Source organism: Epinephelus fuscoguttatus, linkage group LG9 (assembly GCF_011397635.1).
Source record: "Epinephelus fuscoguttatus linkage group LG9, E.fuscoguttatus.final_Chr_v1".
In the NCBI taxonomy this organism is placed as follows: domain Eukaryota; kingdom Metazoa; phylum Chordata; class Actinopteri; order Perciformes; family Serranidae; genus Epinephelus; species Epinephelus fuscoguttatus.
In genome coordinates, this window is record NC_064760.1 from 21,124,226 (window position 1) to 21,145,766 (window position 21,541).

General features: G+C 40.7%; 1 protein-coding gene across 3 annotated transcripts in view; it reads right to left on the reverse strand.

The window, feature by feature from the left end:
• The window catches only part of mid2 (midline 2), a 251,809-nt gene that overhangs the window by 164,546 nt on the left and 65,722 nt on the right, over window positions 1-21,541 (reverse strand). For 2 of the 3 annotated variants that reach the window (XM_049586023.1, XM_049586022.1), the window contains exon 2: window positions 5,643-5,701. The exons of the other annotated variant lie outside the window; for it this stretch is intronic. The gene's annotated coding sequence lies outside the window, so the exon portion shown is untranslated. The remainder of the gene's footprint in view (window positions 1-5,642; window positions 5,702-21,541) is intronic. 3 annotated transcript variants of the gene reach the window in all.

The window sequence follows — 21,541 nt, forward strand, 5'->3', positions numbered from 1 at the left end:
CAAGATGTTACTTCTCCAACTGAACCCAGACCTCAGTGTGACTCCGAGACATCAGATGATGAAAACATGTCAGGAACACTTTCAAAAGCTCCTTTATGTCCCGTGGCGACCTCCAGACTTGAGTACGGATGTATAAGAGGAGCTTCAAACTGGAAGCCAAGTGAAAGCAGGGGCACATCACTTCCCCTCGCTGCACTCACCTGGATACTGAGCTTCTTTGATCATCTACAGAGGCCAGGTGCTACTTCCGGATCTTGAGCAAGGCAAACTTTCTAGATCTCATTCTCTCTTTCTCTACTTCCTGTTGCTGTTTGTCTCTTGTGATCTTTCCTTCACTCTTTTGCCCTTCCATCCATAGTTCTTTCCTTCCCTCCTCTCCTTTCCTTGCCCTCTTTATCTCCATCTGCCTGGCAGGGACAAGTGAGTGCCCATGGAGAGCAGGGATGCAGCAGAAGGCATCTTTGAAAGAGAGCTCTGGCTGCAAACCTTTCATCTAGCGCTATACCTGGCCAAGGCAGGCTGCAGGGTACCTTTGCTGTCAGAAGGCATACACCAGAGGAGGGAGGAGGGATGAGACAAGCGGAGGAAAAAGGGAAATGAAATGCAGTGAGCGGGAAAGAGAAAAGGGCATGAAAAAAAAAAAAACTTGCCTCTCTAGTATTAATAATCTATTTATGCTTTTGCCAGGCTCAAAAAAAGAGGGAGTAAATGAAGATGAGTGAGAAACAGACATCAGAGGAACAAGATTGAGAGCAGAGAACGGGGAAGCAGAAGTGGAGCAGAAAGATGAGAGACAGAGAGGCCCTTGTGGCTCACAGAGGAGAGCCAATTTACAAAGCTCCTGCTAATGCAGCTACTTGGGTCTCCCTCCTGCTGTCACCTAAAATATGTCCAAGACTGAATCAGTCAATCACTGAAACTGCTTAAGTTTGCTTAAAACTGGGATGCCTGCTGTATTGACCACTAGCAGCAGAGGAACAACACAGTGAAAAGACATCCTGCGTCCCACACCAGATTATTAAATGGTATGTTGATATGACATGCTCCAACTGAGCAATTTTTAAAATTTGAAAGGGCTGTAAACACTGTTTCCAAAGCATGGGGGTGCACTGAAATGACTACTGTTCAGTCAAAGCCTGCACTCAGGTCTGCATGCAACATCACAACTTTGGCAGTGTTACCGTGTGCATTATCTCAGCATGCCACTGCTTGGCCTATTGCATCCACTGCAGAGTGTGCCTCCTTGACAGGCAAAAGCTAAGTACTCGGAGAGTGTGTGGTGTGCCTCAACAGGAGGCAGGCAGGAAGTTAATGTGTGTGTGTGTATTCCTGAGTGCCTATGTGTGTAAAATCCTTTAGAAACCTCTCTAAAAACAGGCCGCATGCTTCTTTTGGTAAAGCACATAATAACTCAAAAGCCTCCCATTGACAGCGGCTGTCTATAGCCGTGAAGGACTGTGAGTTTGACAAATGGATTCTCGCATAGCCGTCTACCTGTGTAGGTTCTGCATGGGAAAATCAGGGAGGAATGCTATCAGGCAGGTCTGTCCTTAGTCCTAAATGCCACGTCTGGGAACAGAGACGAGGGTCATTATCGAGTCAGACCGTGTTGTTAAGGCTGACAAAATGTTGTTTACATCAGACATGGCCGGCCCTCTCAATTGTCTGTATCACTCAACAGAATGGGAATTCATATTTTAAGTCAGCAGGTATATAAAGAGTGATCTGTTCTTGAGAGACCATCATTAAAATCAGACAATAGGTGCCAGCAGGCAAAAGCCTGGCTTCAATGACTTTTAAATGAGCCTCAATCTCCCTTTTTTATATTTCTCTTCTCTGTCTGTCCCTCCTCTCTTTTGTATCAAAGACAACCTTGATCAAGTTCATACTAAATGTAAATGCTGCACATCAAAGACAAACCATGTAACCATGGGAACTGAGCCCATACTTCATAAGAAAAATAGATTGTTTTTCTCTGTAGTCCTCCTTGAAGCCTAAAGCCCAGTTCAGACCACAATTTCGCGAGTTTTAGAAGGTTGCAGTGAAAAGATGCGACGACGTCAAGTGGCCCGTCAAAACTTGACTCAAGCCGGCTGATGGTGTCACCTGTGACTAAACTTGTCAAATTGCCAGAGGCCGGTTTCAGAATGTAAGGCATGTCACCTGTTTCAACAGCCAATGAGCTGGTAGCAGTCAGCTGGCCAAGTCAGTTTCAAACTGCAGATGGCGTGTTGGCTCGGCGGGGCAATCTGACAACAGCCCTCCGTCCCTGCCAAGCCCGAGTCCGTTGCATTTACATTTCCTGCGGCTGCTGACACGTATGTAGGCCTCCGTCATTACGGTGTGTCGTGTTGGACAGTGGGTTGCTGCTGCTGATGCTCGCTCACACATGCTCATTGACTGATTAATCAGTGCTGGTAATTTTAATTATTGTGATTACGAACACTGTACATCTAAAGCTGAGGTTATTTTGTTTATGTTTTTACTGTTTCATAACAACTTGAAATGCAACTGTAGCCTGTATCTGACTATCACTATCCTCATTCATATTTTAAGAAGCTACAATTTATATTCAGCTGCAGAATAAGCCTGAAAAGCTGCAAGTTAGAACAGAAGTACAGAGAGTCCTTGCTATTGAGATGATACGTCGTCTTGTCGGTTGCACTGGTGTAAACTTGCAGGTTTTTTAAAACGTTGCAGAGTGACGCATTACAAGTACTTCTTCTTGTCGCAAATATTTGGTCAGAACTGGGCTTTACAAGCCCAAGGGTGGCAACCAATAAAGAGAAAGCTCATCACAATCAGTGCTGCATAAATAAATTTACTTTATGTAAAAAGAGGAATCCCCAATGATGGGATAAGACAAGACAGCCGTGTCACCTAGAAAGCTACAGAGCTGTATCTACGAGCTGCATGACACTAATTAAGTGATTCTCTGACATAAAAATGTTCTAATTCATTGCTGCAAATTTTTTTTTCCTAAATACATTATTTAGGGCTGTCAAAATAACGCATTAATAATAAAAAAAATAACATGTTAAAAAATTGGTGCTGATTAATCACCTTCCGTTATGCCCTTTGACCCAGTGCGTCACTGAAGGCATGATGGAGGCAGACAAGACGATGCTGTTTGGCCCTATGATTGGAACATTTACATTTAAAAAAGACACCCAGATGGAACTGTTGATAGTAGCCCCATCCAATTTGCGTACTTCAAGCCTGAAATATTTCTTCAACGCAAAGCATTTAGCAGCAAACCCGAAGGTCTAAGCTTGCACAGCTAGCTCTGATGCTAGCGCTAGCAGCCAGCCTCGTCAAGCCACACTTGACCAGGCGTTCAGACACAAACTAAGTAAGTCTACCTGTGACTGATTAACTAACCAACTCCTTCACAAAATGGACTACAGACCAGTTTCGGTGGTGCAGGACAGAGGGGACAATTGTGTCCAAAATCCAGAAGTTCATTTCAATTGATTTTTTTTTTTTTTTATAACTTCCACAGCAAAAATTGATGCGTGCGATTAATAGGGCCATAACGGTACATGTATTTGTGTCGAACTGTTCGGTACGCGACTTTCGGTTCGGCACGACCCTGTACCGAATTATTGGGCGCAGGATATTATTTTATTTTATTTTGTTTTATTTTAATTCTATTTTTGCGAGCCGAACCATTTAAAATATCTAGTTTCCTGACGGACATAATTGAGTGACGGACCGAGTCCCGTAAATGTCCGCTTTCACTTTGTGTAGCGCATTCTCGCATTTTGACAACATGGCAAGTGAGCCTGACGAACCTGAAGACCCACCTGCAAACTTTAAGTCCTCCGTTTGGGAACACTTTGGTTTCAGGGTAAAATACGAAGATGGAAATAAACAAGTTGACAAGACAAAAACAGTGTGCCGACACTGCAGAACAGCAGTCGGGTATGTACTTGGAAACACGTCTAACATGCTAGCCCATCTAAAGCGGCACCACCCGAGTTTGAAAGTTAACCGGCACAACTAAGAAAAGCAATCTGGTGCAAACTACGATATTGTCGTCGTTTAAAAAGAAAGCGTTTCCCTGACCATCGCGCTAAAGAAATAACCAACGCCATTGGAGTTGAGTAAAATTGTTTAAGCTGCACTTTAGATATAAGCATGTTTTGTTTACTGCACTTTAACAAAGTGGGAAAGCTAAGTAAGTTCCTAGTAAAACTGAATCTGAGCGGGCTTTAAAGCTGACCAGCTGCACTATACTTTTTATTTTAATTGAGTAAAACTGTTAAAGCAGAAATGTATATTTATATTTTTCATTCAAAAAATGTGTTAAAAAAACAGCAGGATTTTATTTTTCACTTTTATATTTCTATTTTCATTCAAACAATGTGAAAAAGCAGGATTTTATATATATTTGTTTCATTCAAAAATTGTGTAAAAAGAGTTAACTGCTGTGGTGGTATGTTTTAATAAGGTTACCAATAAGTAAAAGATATTTAATAGTTGTCTATTTTTTTCATTACTGTACCGAAAAAAAAACGAACCGTGACTTGTGTACCGAGGTACGTACCAAACCGAGATTTTTGTGTACCGTTACACCCCTAGCGATTAATTAAGATTAATTAATCACTGAGCATGCAATTAATTAGATTTTAAGTGCTTGACAGCACTAACATTATTTAAAACCTGCACATACATAGAAAAGTCTCTATAATAAGGCACCACTGAGGAAAAGCCAAGCTACCACAGTTCAGTCCATTTCAGGCTATTCTTTACCATCACAGGAGCATAAATAACATCAACGATTGTTTACGTGAGAGAACTGCACACACTCTCAGCCTGTATATAATAAAGTCAACAAGCTTTTTCCACACAAACATAGAAAGCTTCAAGAGCGTGGTACTCATGCGAGGTTATAAGCTCTTGTCAGCAGGATATGGCATCGGGAAAAGCCAGTCGAGCGGTCTTAAGAGACAAGAGGCTGAGACGGGGGAGCTGACGAGGCCCCGGACTCCGGCTATACAGTCCAACAAGTGCATTATGTTTCCACTCAGCAGGGGGGCCGAGATGGCTGCCAGGCTCCATGAAAGGCAAGGTGGCAGCTTAACAAAGCAAACCATTTTAGACATGAATGAATGTATCCGATGCTAATCCAGTCATTTACATCACTTTGTCTCTCAGCAGGTTTTGGCGCAGTACATAGACTTTAAACACTGAGGGTTTTAGTCCTAATCATGACCTTGGTCTTGTCCTCCTTCCACTTTCATCCCTCCTATCCTCAACTCACCCCACTATTTCCTCATCATACACTAAATTTATTCCTATAATATGATGTAAAAATGGGATGGGTAACCAGCTGAAAGGAGCATCTGATGCTATGGAAACAAAGACTGTTCCCTCTCATAGACAGTCAAAATGAAGTTGAGGCAGCACTTCTTCATCAAGGAAAAAAAACACCGAGATGCAAGCATGGGCATAAATTAATAAATAGGTATTGGTCCACAGGCTCCTACCACTTGGCTGGAATGGTAAAAAGGTGCTGACAGAGATGTGAGTTGGGGTTGGAGAAGGAGAATCATGGGGAAGGATCCTGCAGAGTGGAGTTAAAAATAGAGCATGAAGTGGAGGAGGGGGGGAGGAAGAGGAGGGGGGAGGGGACATACCTGTGGGCTTGGAGGCAGCCTAGTTAGCAATGAGCAGCACCACTGTGGATGACGGCGGGCTGGAGAGGGAGACAGAAAGAGAGATGGTGAGAAAGAGAGAGAAAGACAAATGAGAGAGAAAGGATGAGGACAAAGTGAGGTGAAAACCAGACGACAGATAATGAGCAGAAAGAGAGAGAAGGGGAAGGGTTGGGGGGAAGGATAATGAGAAAACAAGTCAGATTAGCATGAAACCCCGTGTCTGAGTCTAAAGCAGACAATTATTTCACAGTAGGCCTTGGATGGCAGAAATGACTAGCAATAGTCCGCGACAGATGCACATGCTGAATTTACAAATGTCACCCAAACATACACATACACAACAAACACACACACACACACACACACACTGGGTGTTACACTGTAAGTGCTAGAGGTGGGGATTCCATTAATAATCCCTCCAGCTAAGCCAGAGACAATACAGCCATATGTAGTAACATATTATGTCATGTTGCCTATTGTCTAAGAACTAGTCATTCATAAACAAGGTGCCCCCCTACTCTCTAGGTTTCCTGTGCAGGATTGTTGGTTACTGTAAACACGCTTTGTCGCTTGAATGCCTCCTGCCTAGGGTCTGGCACCTGGTTGCTACCTTTTTATAAAGCCCCTGACCTGACCTGAGCACTGTGGGGGTGCACGTCCATAAACATCCCAAGCACAGGGCACAAGAAGAAAATAAGAACATACAGGCACTGCCACACACTTCTTCTAGGTCAAAAGTGATGATTGAGAGGGATTACTACTGTATGAGTACATACTTTTTTTTAGGGACAATCGTGCATAGTATATGTATAAGATGGAAAAAACGCACTGTCACAAAGCAAGCCACTTTATTGTCTATATGCTCCTTTCGCTTGCAGTGACTATTTTAACACCATGTAACTGAGGCTTTTTTGTGTTCACTTAAAGGAGTGCAGATTGCACTTAAGCATTTTCATACGCCTGTCAACACGAACACAAATAGCATAGAAGCGGATCAAGAGAGTGAGGGTCTCCTTCTCTCTATCTCAAACTCAGACCAAACTCCAATCAAACTGTAAAACTAGTAGAGGTGGGGGGAAAATTGATACAGCATAGTATTGTACTATTTTTGTTTGGCAATATCGTACCGTCATACAGTGCCAAGTATTAATTTTGTTATTTTATAAATCATTAATATTACAAATACAAATTAAACTTTTGCTAGCCTATTAGAATAATATAATTAATTGTTTTTTCAGTCCACTAGATACAGTTTGCTACTGCAAAACAATGACTCAAGTGAGATGAACAGACCGAAAACTTTTTGTTATTGGATAACACAGATGTTGACAAAATTTTCCTTCGGGGACATAATTTCCAGTTGAAAAAAGGTATTAAATTGTAATATATTTAATTGCAATACTCATACATATTGCATGATATTAAATTTCCAATAATACTGTAATATTGTATCTTATATATATATATATATATTCAGCAACTATACAGTCACTTGCGATCGTCATTACAGATAACATTTCATCCCCACTCGTATACATACGTACTCATATACATGTTTATCAGACACCCACACAGCCACAGACACACAGACACGCAAGGGCGACGGAGAGGACAGAAGTGACACAAGACACAGGGTTCCCTTGATTCATGCAGGGCTTCATAAATTGTAATATTATATCACGACTTAAGTTTTGGGCGGCACGGTGATGTGGTGGTTAGCACTGTCGCCTCACAGCAATAGGGTTCCTGGTTCGATCTGGGTACTCCGGCTTCCTCCCACAGTCCAAAGACATGCAGGTTGGGGATAGGTCAATTGGTGACTCTAAATTGTCCATAGGTGTGAATGTGAGCGTGAATGGTTGTCTGTCTCTATGTGTCAGCCCTGTGATAGTCTGGCGACCTGTCCAGGGTGTACCCTGCCTCTTGCCCGATGTCAGCTGGGATAGGCTCCAGCACCCCCGCGACCCTCAAGAGGATAAGCGGTTAGAAAATGGATAGATGGACTTAAGTTTTGTGATATTATCATATTGTGGATCTGGTGATTCCCACCCCTACAAACCAGTGCTAATCAAATGTTAACCGAGATTCTATTATTGCATTGCCCATTTCTTGCCTTAAAATGTCTACATAAACACATTTTAGTGCACTGTTTGGCTGTAATGTGAGAATTTGTGGACAGGAAGTGGGTGCATCCTGTTTCCTGTATTGTAAAAACAAAGGCTAAGAAAACTGATCAAATGGTAAAACTAAACAGCGTTGTTTAGTGCAAAGATTCTGTTACTGTGTTGCCTCAATCTCACCTGATATGTTTTAGAAACATATTTTCTTACTGTTTAACTGTAATTTTAGATTGTTTGTTACCATCTTGCTGCCATTTTGTTTCCTGTGTCAAAATGGTCAAGCCTGCAGTCAAGCCTGCATTACGTCACTGACGTGGTAATGTTTACTGGTCCGGTGTGGGTCAGCATGCTGGTAGTTGTAGGTTTGCTACCTCTTGAGCAAAGCGAATGTTTTGTCCTTCTTCTTTGTTTTGTCTGGTCATGTCGCACCAATTTCATAAGTATTTGGATATTTCTGCTGCATAACTAAGTAGCCTAGTTTTATGAAAAGAACATCCTCCCAGCAGTTAAATACTTCTTTAACAGTCCGCTTAATAATTAATTCAGGCTTTGGCCACACTGATTCAGTAATAAACCCTGCGCATGTATCTTTAGACATGGTAACCATAGCTCACACTTCTGGATTCATCATAAGGGAGAAGCACCAGTTAAAAAGACAGAAATCATCATCTCATCTAAACAAACTATTCAGCTGCTTCACAAATCAGACTTGTGCTAAGCCAAGAGCAGCAACAGAATCTCTTGAAACACCTTCCATTTCCAAAATAATACATGGAAATCAAACACACATTCAAAACAACAGCCCTGAGAAAGATTTCACCACCACCTCTGGCACGCCCCCATGTCTCAAATTTCATTTTCTGAAAAACAGGATTTCAAGTGAGACCTGGCCTCAGAGAGGCTACAGTTAAATATTGACACCAGTAGGCAGCCAAACAAAAGCAGCAGGAGGACGTCAACGGAAGAAGTCCCGACACGGACAATCAGTGCATTGTTTACTCGAGGGCCAGCCAGGTGCGATGTTACTTTTTTGTCAGTGCAAAATAATCTGAGAAAACAGAACACATGGCCCATCATCTGGGTCCTAATAAGCTATTGTTCCTAACCGGTTCAGGAGGGATTCCAGTGAGTCATCCACGACTGACGGAGAGGAAAACTTGGCAAGAGAGACTGTGCCGAGCAGCTGTGTTCAAAGTGCCTGCAGATTCGAAATCTTCATACCTGGATACTGGGAAGTATTCAGTGAACACAAAGGAAAATGTTGCTACACTTGAGCTTTTTGATGCTGCTGCATATCAAATGTTTGTTTTTTTGCTTTTGGTTATACATGAACACAGCTACACCTGTTGGGTTTATTAAAATATGTCTGCTTTGGTGAAATATATGATGTATTGTAATTCGTGGCTCTCCATGATTTGAATTTCATGCTGAGTTGTGAAATGATTTCATGGTCTCTGTGGCCCTAAAATAATGAGAATCAGAGTTACAAGCTCTCCTAACAATAAACCGAATACATTTGTGTGATCACTTAATTCACATTTTTTCAATTAGGGTTTATTTGCCGCACTCTGAATAATGAATTGTGCTTATAAATCACTCTGAAAGCATTCATTAATTTTCAAACAGCTCATTATTTAGCATTTTAACTAATTCACATGAGGTGTGCTAACAAAGCCATGGCTGCATTCTGCCAATCTCTCCTCCCTCTCATGTCCACCATCACTCTCTCTGAATCATTGATGCGCATCGATGTGCCACAATTCACCATAATGATTGCCTAATAAGAGACAATCAGAGGAGAACAGGCCTGTCAATGGACGACAAAGTGAGGCAACAAGTTTTCATCTCCTCTGAATACCAAGTGAGTAGTTAAACACAAAGGAGACAAATAGAAAGGAGGCAAAACCTTTTATTCCGACACATTCAAATATGAAAAATGGATGTATTTCAATGGGTAAAGAGGTCTGTGTTTATTGTAAAACTATACAAACTGTACAAAGTTAGAAGTGTTACTTTGTAGTTTTTTTGTCTTTTACTTTTGTTTTCAGAGTTTTACATTTCAGATAGATGTCACTCTGATAAATGGCAATCATCAGCACCGCACTAATTTTCACTCGCTCCGCATGTTAGTCTCAGTTAATCTAATATCCAAATGTAAATGAGTGATTAGTGTCAATAGCAGTACATTTTAACCATCTGCTACTGCTACATAATGACAACTGAGAATGGTCTATTTCAGCTGTCATATCACTTAGCGGTTATAAACAGAAAATGTGATCACCCGGTAATGCACATCAAATCTTATAGCCTTGCACAGATGACATGGATGACAAGAATACAGTGCTTTTCTATCCTGCAAACAGTTTCAGAATACTGTACTTTAAGACAGCCTATAGTATAGTTTTGTTTTTCTTCACTCTTTAATCTCTAATAAGAAACCCATAGATAGTTCTGATGTCAAAATGGAGCCCCGAGGTCATGTGACATCAGAGTTCACGTTCAAAGCACAACACTAGACACTCTCATCAACACATTCTGGCAGTGCACCCTGCCAATTTGCACCTTTGCCGATGTGAGGAAACACCATCGTCACCTCCCCATTCAGACCAGAATGAAATCCAATCATAAGACATATCTGAGAAGGGGGAATGCCTGTGATCCCTGACATACCAGAGTGCTCACTGAAATATGTGGCTAAGGAGCTTTATTTAGACCTACCAACACATCAACACAGTCATTCTCTCCGAACTGTAAGAAGGAACGTAAAAACTTACTAACTACACGTAAGTTGGTTAACAAAAAGTGAGGTGAAAAAACAGGCATAAGCTACAAGCTTTTTTTTTACACTAGGGCTGGGCAATGTATCGATAGTATGTCGATATCGTGATATGAGACTAGATATCCTCTTAGATTTTGGATGAAGCCATATCATGATGTTGTGTTTCCCTGGTTTTGAAGACTGCAATGCAGTAAAATGATGTTAATTTCTGAACTTCTCAGACTGTCTTACCTTACTTCTGATTATTTCTAATGTGTAAATATTTTATAATACCATATTCAACCCAACAATGTCCTTGCAATATCAATATTGAGGCATGTGGTGGGAAAAAAATCACAATATTTGGTTTTCTTCACATTGCCCTGCCCTAGTTTTCATCAACATGTACCAGTTTAATCACAGATAGCCATCACTGCAACATGAGACCTGGGCCTAGGTTAAATGGGCTGACTCTGTGACAGGATAAATAATATTTATGAGAAACCTCCTCTACTCTGCAATCTATATGGTAATTTATATCATTACAAAGCAACTGCTGGAATGCATAACTGATTGATGACTTCCTTCCACCAATCCATCCATCCATCCATCCATCCATCCATTTACCGCTGTTTATCTGGGGCTAGGTCACCATTGCAGCTGGCTAAGCGAGGTAGTCCAGACGTCCCCCTACCCAACAACATCATCCAGCTGGATTGTTGGTGTTCTGGGTCTACCCCAGGGCCTCCTATCAATTGGGTGTTATGATGGATGACACATCTCTACTTAACCATGTTGCACAAAATGAAGCCAAAATATCCCACATACACTGGTGTGTTGGCAAAATCATTTGGAGTCAGAGTCTGCGCAGTAGTGATATCGGTCAGTATCAAGTTCCCACCCATACACATGTCTGACCAATCACAAGCAGCACCAGTGATAGCATACCCATTGGCACACACAGCTCTCAATCATGACCTAACCCCCCCCCCCCCCCCTTAAACCATCAAATTACCAGTTACAGCCTATTAGAAAAATAGGGCAGGGTTTATGATCTATATTGTAGCCAGTCACTGGGCGTCACTTTTGGGGACCTCTCATGTCCTGAGAGGTTGAGGCTTGAAGCACCTCAACTTTGCCTGATATCACACAGAATTATCAACTCCTAGATTTCATTTCTATCTTCAATCTGACATTGTGTCTACTTTTACTGATTTCCATGAGGGAGAGGGATTTGATATTTTCCAGAACCAATCACTAGAGACCAGCGTATCCCCCTGAATCTACCGACATTGTAAGTCCACACTGATGCGTAACCATGCCAACATATCTGTTTTGCCAGTGTTTTAAGATTGGAGTGGAGGGAAGTAAAAAGAAACTATGATGTTGGGCAATATTGAGAGGACATGTTGATTCACAACAGCCTAAATAGCAGCGTTTATCTTGTCTATGGTGCTTGCCACTGATGTTATTACTCCTCATTGGTTCCTGCATAACACTTGACAATGCTTGACAACAGCATGACAACAGTTATTAGTCTCCCTGTAGCGCTCAATAGTTGTTTTTTTATTTCAGCAAAGAAACTGCTGTTTCATGTCACCATGCCAGATGAATCAATCAGCTCCAACTCGATTATGTGGCCGGGTTCAAAGGTCTGGACCCAGGCAAACCTCAGCAGTCTGATAGGGCTGACAGAACCACATCATCTGCAAAGAACAGAGAAGCTCCTTTGAGCTGTCCAAACCAGATGCTCTTCTTCATGTGGGTGCGCCTTGAGAGCTTGTCCATGAAGATCACAAAGACAAATGGTGATGAGGGACAACCCTGGCTGAAGCCAGCTTCTTGCCCAGAATACAGACACAGCTCTCACGGTGGTTATATAAGGACTGAATAGCTCCAAGCAATACCCCTGAGCCTAGCCTCGCATCACCAGGCTCTCCACTTTATGTGAAGAGCCTGGTTTTTATTCACTCTGAATTTTGTCTGGTTCTGGTTCTGGTCTAGAGAGCGGATGCGGAATTCACCAAATTCACCAAAGTAAAAGTGTTCACCAAAGTAAAACTTTAAATTCTGGCGCACCATCGATTTGGGGTGATGAGGGGTCTAAGAAAATAGATTAACTTAATGGCTTGGGGCTTTTCTTGTAAATCATATTCTTTAAATTAAAAGTTTCACCACATTTTTATTAGCTTGGTGCTTTTATTTTGACGAAATACCCTGAGCCCCATATTCCTCCAGCAACCCACAACAGACACCCTCAAAACACAATTTGATGACGTCTAACAATGTAAAAGGTGGATGTATCCTTTAATCTTCACAGTGTTTTTACAAAAGGAAACTCTTGACTCTGAGTGGAACATTTGGATCCTCTGAATAGAAACAGGTGTGGTGGTGAAAGCCAAGGGTCAGCACATTCATATATTGTTAGAACTGGTGATGCCAAAGAGGTCCCTGTGTCTTTATAGGAAACTACTGCGTGTAACTTAGAAACAGGTTTGTTATCAACCTGTTTTCTCATGTGTTCACCTCTCCCTCCTTTTAATTTGCCCTTATCTACTGCTTTCACTTTAGTTTTGACTACAAGTTAATATTAGTTTTGCTACTAATATTATGTTTCCAGCCCACAGCTCTTTTCCTGTGGGAGTCAGAAAGGGAAGATAATCAGGAGGACACCCGGAGAAAAATATCCAACCTGTGAGTATAAATAACTGTATATAATAATATTCTGTCCCTCCCCCGCAGGTCCTAAATATGCTCTGGTAAGAGACAGACAGTGATTTCACTTTGATGAGAGTACCCTGTTAGAAATCCAGACATCACAGTTTAGCTTGTTGATATATTTGCTTCTGTCACTTCCCCTGCTGAGAAAACCCTAACAGACAAAAAGTGGATGAATGGGATAATTGGGAGCATAGCATGAGACACAAAGTGAAGGGATTCATGCAGTTAAAAGCTCAGATGTAATAAGTGAGCCAATCAAAATAATGTGCCTTTCCTTCATCTTGTTTTGTGTCATTTCCCCGCAGGTCACACTTGAAATTCTCCAACTTCACTTGGAGTCTAACAGCGGCACTGCTTCAAAAGTAAAACTCTAAATTGGTGTCAGAGAAAGGATGTTTTTGTTGTTTTTTTTTCCCACTTTGGCCGCTGATTATTGTGAGAAAATAAAGCTAACCTTTTGTGAGCAACATGTGTTGAGCAGCAACAAGCCTTTGATGTGGATGAAAAGACCTTTCTGACCACAATCTGGTTTGGCAAACAGATAAGACGTTACCATAAAATTTCAAAAGCGTCTTTGTGAATGAGATCTCTCTGACCCTGACACTGTGTGCATGTCAACATTTTTATCAAGTCGAGTCAGGTTTATTTATAGAGTCCATTGTGAAAGTATGCCTTTAAGGACGAAGCATTCCCTTTACAGAAGCTAGTCAACACTTTACAGCCCTGATTGTGCGATATACTTTAGATGGATTTTCATCTTAAAGGAGTGCTTAACACACACAATGACCATTTGAAATCAATTAGTCATGCTGTGGTACCTTGAATTTGTGAAGAAAACATTGCTTTTCTCATATGCCTCCACAGAGAACAGTGTTTGATTTAATGATTGATTGACAACAACATAACTAGGGGTGAGCTGTATCATCTCGTTCACCATAATACTGGTATCATTCTTAATATTATATTAAAAAATGCATATTGTGATACTCACGATATTTAGACTTGTTGACATATTGATGTCACACTGTTACCCACAGAAACAACAAGTATGGCTGAAAGCCAATTGTTACCGACTCCACTGTGGTTCCAGAAAGAGGAGCAGCTTCAGTAGTGTGGAATAAACTGTGGCGTCCTGAGTGTTTTATGAACAGCCGTGGACTTCTGTGACTCTTTTAGAGAGTTACCGCTGAGAGGGAACTCATTCAGCGGCTCCTCTGGCAGCAGCACAGCGTCTCTCCCTCCCTCCCTCCCTCCCCCTCAAGTGATTTTGTCATACAGTAAGCCTTTGGTAATGTAAACCTACTTGACGCTCACGACTCGACAAAAAACTACATGTATGTGAACGTATGATAGTTATGGTAGCATAACAGCGTGTTGATTAGAGGAGAAATGGCAGAGCATAAAGGTCCAGGTGGAACAAAAACCACTCGATAATTTAAGATTTTACTAAAAGAGAAGGAAATCACCTGTCGATTTATATATATAGATCCCAGGGTAGATTTTTTTTGTATTTGGGAGCTGATTAAATGTGTAATTTGTGGTAGATTTTATTTTGTTGAACTATTAATATTGTAACAGAATCTGAATCTCACTCTGAGTTACTGTTGTTGTTCACAAACTAAAGAAATGAGAGATCATTTTTGTTTAGTTATAACTGGATATTTGAAGGCAAACTGTAAAACTAGATCACTTATTTTGTTGCAATTCTATTTTCCTAAATTAATAATGATTTTTTTTTTTTTTTTTACTAATATGTCATATCATCAAAAATATCGTTATTGCAAAAATACCCTAAAATATTGTGATATTATTTTTGGGCCATATCGCCCATGTCTAAACAGAACTATATCAAAACTTCTGTTCACAAACTCTCATACAACTTGTGTAGTAAAATACAAGTCTCATTTATCCAGTCGTACGCTCAGTACTTTCCAAATGCATTTTCACTGAAACACCTTAGTGTTTAAAACTTAGAGTGAAGCTTATATATGCTGTCTTCAAAGCTAAACTTTTAGTGAAAATGCATGTCTGGGAAATATTGAGCATACCACTGGATAAATGAGACTTAGATTACACTGCACAAGTTGTGTGAAAGTTTGTAAATGAATGTTTTGATTTAAACAAATTCCCAAATCAATCAGTAAATAAATTTGTTGCCCATTTTCTGTGGAGGCGTGCAAGAAAAACAAAGTTTTCTTTGTGTATTCAAGGTAACTTCGCCTGACTAACTGATTTACAAAAGCTCATTTTGTGGGTAAAGTATTCCTTTAAAGGTTAGGATTTTCCTAAAAAACAATAGACTCATACAAAAGTAATCCCTCTCAATCATCACAAACAATGTACAACCACAGTCCGACTGTTGGCCACTCAGCAGCAGCACAAATTGCCCAAATGCACCTTGACATTAGCCGTCCTTCACTTATTCCTAAACGCATTCCTCTAACTGGTCTAAGTGCTGGAGGTGGCCACTCTCTGGTCACAACCCCACTTACTACTTGACAAATACCATTAAATATTCCACGAGCACCCCATCTGTCTTGATCAAATTAAAAAGGCTCCCTGTTCAAGGCCATCACAAATCAACAATTAATATGCCAAAAGGGAGTATCTCGCACTGATAAATGTCACTGGTGCAATGTACACAGGCTAATGAGTTTTGAACACTGCTGACACAGTCTGGCTGAAATAAAATACAAAGGACAAGAGTGATGACTAGTTCACTATATTCAATTATCCGGCCTGAACAGAGGCTGTCGCTGTGCTCAGTCAACTCAACCTCCGGTGGGGCATCTTGCATTTTTCAGAGAGTAAATTAACTGTCAAGGCTTTGATGGAACAGAACAGAGCGAAAGCTACACAACAGTGTCAATAATCCTCAAGATTTTCTTTTTTTTTTTTTTTTTTTTTGCTCACCACCAACTTAACATGTGGTTGATATCAGATAACAAGAAACCAATTTGCTGCATATGTTTGAGATGACACGGTGTCAAGAGCTAGGAATAGTTATGGTGGGAACTTTTTTTTGGGAAACAGAACTTTTAAAGTCTCGGGGCGAGCGTTTTATGAGAAAGGGCGTTGGCTGCCTCTTCCAGAATTAGCTCAGCACACACACACACAGACACACACACACACCCACACGCACATCAATGCTCATTATCAGCTACACCACAACACACAGGAGCCACTTTGTATCGCCAGGGAAAACTCACACATCCTCGCCGCGTTTCCTGGCATGACCTCACTCGCAGCAGAATACAAACACTGTACGCCAACCATCAGCATTTTTTCCCACTGTGAGAAAGTAGTAACAGAACTTTTTTTAAAAGCCACTAAGTTTTTGTCTTTAATCAGGCCTGTAACATACAGACAGTGATCACTGTCGACAAAAGAAATGACCAACGCTAATGAAAAATACGGTTTCATTAATTTCACCAGTTTTGCTCATTTACCACGTTAAGACTATATGTTAGATCTACAAATAGCAGGTGGAACTGTCCTTTATTTCCTTGCCTGCGTGATCAGATTAAGACATTAGGTGGCTCCCTTTTTAATCACAGAGAGATTGCCTAAATGTAAGCTTAACACATTCCCTCCTGTCTTGTCTTGACACTAACAATGCTCTCTCTCATACATACTAACATGAGCAACGCCGACTGGATTTATGGGCCTACATTAACATAAGCAATGGTGACTGAATTTATGGGCCTATATTAACGTGATGCAATGTTGTGAAATCAGATTGTTGGGTACTCGTTCGCATTGATGAATTACCTTTACAGACTGAATTACAGCCCTCCTGAGCCTAATTTTCTTTCAGAAACAACTGCAAGATTATAAGAGATTCTGCTCAAGTTATTCATATGCGTCTGAGCCGGCCTGAAAAAAAAAAAGATCTATCTTTTAGTAGAGGTGTAGTAAAACTCATTGCTGATGGTCAGCATCTCCTCCTGCACATTTTGAAAATGTAGCAGCGTACGTGAGTGAGCGCGCAGCACTTCAGTTTGACATTTGCACTAAATTACATTTCAAGTTTAGCATTGTGGAATTAATGAGTGGGACTCGGTGATTTAATGAACTTGGACTGTGGTGTGCACTTGTGGCTCATAACTAAGCTTCTCTGTAATGGGGCGCCAGCTACAGCCAGGTCTCAGTCCCTATGTAGACTATTCAATAAGGCCAAACCTCTCACCTTAATGACTGTCGACTTTCTTCCTCAGTCGGATGCACTTTTAATTATCAGCTCCAAGGCTCTCTGTAGCATCTGTACTCGGAGGACAGGGCTCGTCTTTTAACTAAGAACCTCCAACTTTACAGAGTTGGCTCAAAGTCAGGCTCGAAATCTGTTAGCATTGCTGAATTCAGCCACAGAGCAGCAGAACTGCAGTAACCCTTTCACAGTAATGTCATCTTTAGCCTGGCTGCTATGTTAATAAGCTGCACAGCTGCTGAGCTGGTCTGTATTTTATGAGCACTGACAAAGCCAACAAATATGACATATGACAAGTAATGGCAGCTTTGATCTAAATTTAAGGGGAATTATTCCCATTTTAGGTTTCAGTACGTACATTTTTTAATACCAAAGATCCTCTGCCATATTTGGTATTCTGTCTTAGAGCTGTATGACCTTGAGGAGTCAGTTGGGAGAGCAGCTTTAATGCTAAATTGGCTCGAAAAATCATAAATCATATCAGCGTCAGCCTCTCAAACACACTGAAACTACACCACAGATTCTCTTACTGCATAGGCACATGTCCCATTATACTTTACTCAACAATGAGACAATAAGACGTGACAGATCTTATCAGAATCTGATGCGTCAGTCATGAGCAAAGGACTTCCTTAGAGCAAGCAGAACAGAGGCCTAATCAGGGTGCACAAACAGGGTGTCGTTTTTTAACCCACCGCAGACTGTGCACATTCTGCCTATTTCTGTGCTTCACCCAAACAGACAGCAGCAATGGCTTTCTACCAAGCAGCTGTTCCTCTCTCCCTGCTCAAACCCTCACTGGGGCATCATTATTGCAGAGCACATTTTCTTCCATCAGCTTTTGAATTAAGCACCAGTGCTTCTCCAATGAGTCTAATTCCAAGTGTCATGCTACTTAATGCTCCAAAATAAATACTTTTGTAACAATTATAAATTGTTCATCTTTAGAATATCGTATAAAGACACATTATGTGATTCTTCTTTTTCAAACATTAATTATTCAGTGTATTCATGAAAGCTCAGCACAGTCATTATGTCATTGTAGACGTCACAGAAATGCAAAGAAATGTGTATAGTGATGACAATTCCTGCACCAATAGTGCACCAGCTGCTAACAGTGACTCATGGTTGCACCTATTGGTAGTGGTTGATTATCATAAAAACATAATATGCAGAGTTTTCCTGAAAAACAACGTATAGACAGACAGAAGTGATCCATCTAAATCATCACTTATGACCTACAAGATGTTTTGTGGTGTATTTTTCCGCACTTATTTTCTTACTTTCAGTGTTCAGGACATTTATGGGCGTGTACCTCGACAGCGCTCAGGTGAGGTTGGGTTTTATAAAAAGGTCGAGGCCAGGTGCCAGACTGTAAATTTAGAAAAGGCAAATATAGAAAGGCAAAACGCCAAACGAGTGCTGGAAATGTGCTTACAAACAGTAAGCGACAATGCATATGTTATGTTATAAGCAGTGGTGGAAAGTAACTAATTACTTTTACTCAAGTGATCTACTCAAGTACAATTGTGAGGTACTTGCACTTAACTTGAGTATTTAAGTTTGGTTTTTACGCTTAATTTCAGAGGGACATAAAGTACTTCTTACTCCACTATTTGGTCATTTTAATTATTTTTGCAGATTTTGATTAGTACACAAAACATAATCAACAAATAAATGATGATGTATTATTATGGATAAAGATAAAATTGTATTGATCCTTGGGGGCATTCACAAGCTACAAGGCAATTAATAAAGTAATTAAAATTTGCTCCACCTTCACCAAGTGATGAACATATTAAAGGGGAACGCCACCTAAATTAAGAACTCCAATATGTTATTTCCATGACCTGGGAAAGTGTAATTAGTATTTGTGAACATGAGCTACTTTCTCTCAAAGCCAGTAACTAGAGGAGTAAGTCTCAAACATGTGATGTCATCAGGTGCTCCACAGACAATGAATGGGAGCCTGATTTTGTGAACACACAGAATGCTTGTTTTAATTTTTATACCCAAATGAGCGTTACTCTATTGTAGTGTTCTCAGTTCTGAAACAGAAAATGAGCCTGTATACTCAGAGCATCTCCCTGGGTGCTCTCACTGTCATCATCATCACTCCGAGGTCATTGAAATCCAGGGCTTAGGCAGCAACTTGCAGCATCGGACACTGATGAAAAAAGCCATTCTTTTACATCGACATGATATGCGGCCAGTCGCCGGCTTGGCGGCATTAAACTGTAACGGTGTCGGGGGGAAACACAGTGGGACAAGAATGAAAGTTAAGGTAGTAAGAGCCCAAGTAGGGTGGGCGGGACGGGTGGTTGATGGGTCCAACAAACGCCAACTTTCACTCGGAGAGCAGTGCTCGCATCCACATTGTAAAGCCGAACCCCACTCTATTTTCCTAACAATGCGCTTTTGATGCTGAAATCTACCCACTTGTGTTAGTTGTTGAAGCAAAAGAACATTAATTCGCAGTGTTGTACTGACGTAGTGCTTTTATTTGACTGTATGTAAATGGTAAATGACGACAATGCAAGTAACAAGCAGAACTTGATGCTGCGTCCCAGAACATCAACAATCGACGCATCCAGGGTACCTATCACATTGACGTGGAAAGTCCATGTCCATACGTCGAAATGTGATGAGGTTGGAGTGAGAATATGTTGATAACATCTTTCCTAATTCATTGTCATTGGAGCAGCTCAAGACTTCCCTATGACATGACAAATTTGAGCTTACCACCCTAGATTTTGGATTTGAGAGAGAGTTGTTCATGTTAACGTATATGTTTGGACTGTCTTGGACCATAAGAATAACATGTATGAACAGTTTTCAATAATTGGTTGAGTACTTTTACCTATCAGACTCAGTGTATTTTGATGCTAATAATTTTGTACTTTTACTTAAGTAAAATTTTGAAAGCAGGACATTTACTTTTTTCTACATTGTGGTCTGACCTATGTTAAAGATCTGAGTACTTCCTCCACTTCTGGATATGAGACATTACAACCCTGACACATGATTTGGTGATTTTAAAAAGTTCAGCAACCCATCTCTGGAGCCTACCTCTGTGGTTTGATCTGTTAGGCCTGTAAGAAAAAAACATTATGTTTTTAACCCCAATTATAGCTCCAAGATCAGCATTTCTCTCATTCTGATCTTAAATCCAGCCCAATCCCACTTGTAGAAACAACACAACCCCCCAAAGCGAGTGCACTCCCTAAAAATAGCATTTTATGTCTCTGTTGCATATTGGAAAAACAAATCCCAGACAATTAATCTTCCCTCTCACTTACCAAACTAAACTTTCATAATTGGGTCAGTGTCATTCTGGAAATAGAGAGAAACTGAACCAGCGTGGTGAAACTGGCAGCGCAACAAGTGCTGAGCAGATAATCTTGCTGGATCAGCCAATGTTTTATTTAGCAGGTAACCCAGCTGGATCGGCATCTTCGAGCCACTGGCTGTTCTTCCTCTACCACTGTGTTGGATCATCATTAAGACGGAGCTCAGCTAGTCAGATACTACTCACAGCTGAGCTTGTTAGCTGCTGGGCTGCAGAGCTAGCATGTTTTTATGTAATAGAATCTGTCTCAAAAGAAAGGCCACCGGCTCATCTTCCAGCTGCTAGATTATCTTTTGAAATAAATATATGTTCTCGATGTACTCCAACCTATTGTAGCTTTAGTTCTACTTCTTCTAATAAAGGTCAAGTTGATGGGATGCTTGTCTTTTTTTAGTATCTTTACCTCACAATCAGGTTTCACAGAACTGTAGTTATGACATGTCACCATACTGACCAAAAACATTCAGGATCAACCGTTTTATTTTACAATATAATATTAATTTTGTGTAAATGTAGTGTGAAATGAGTCATTGTTTATTTCCTCAGTAAGGGAGCAAACAGCTCTAGTGAACAGTATCTCATCCCAGATGAAAGCATAGCCTGAATGTAACATGCTAACACTGGCTCAGTTCTATTACATTATTAATAAGCTTCTTATTTGTAAAGAACATCTAATAGCCTTCCTGTTTTTGATGTGCAAACCAGACTTTGTGCAGCAAAATA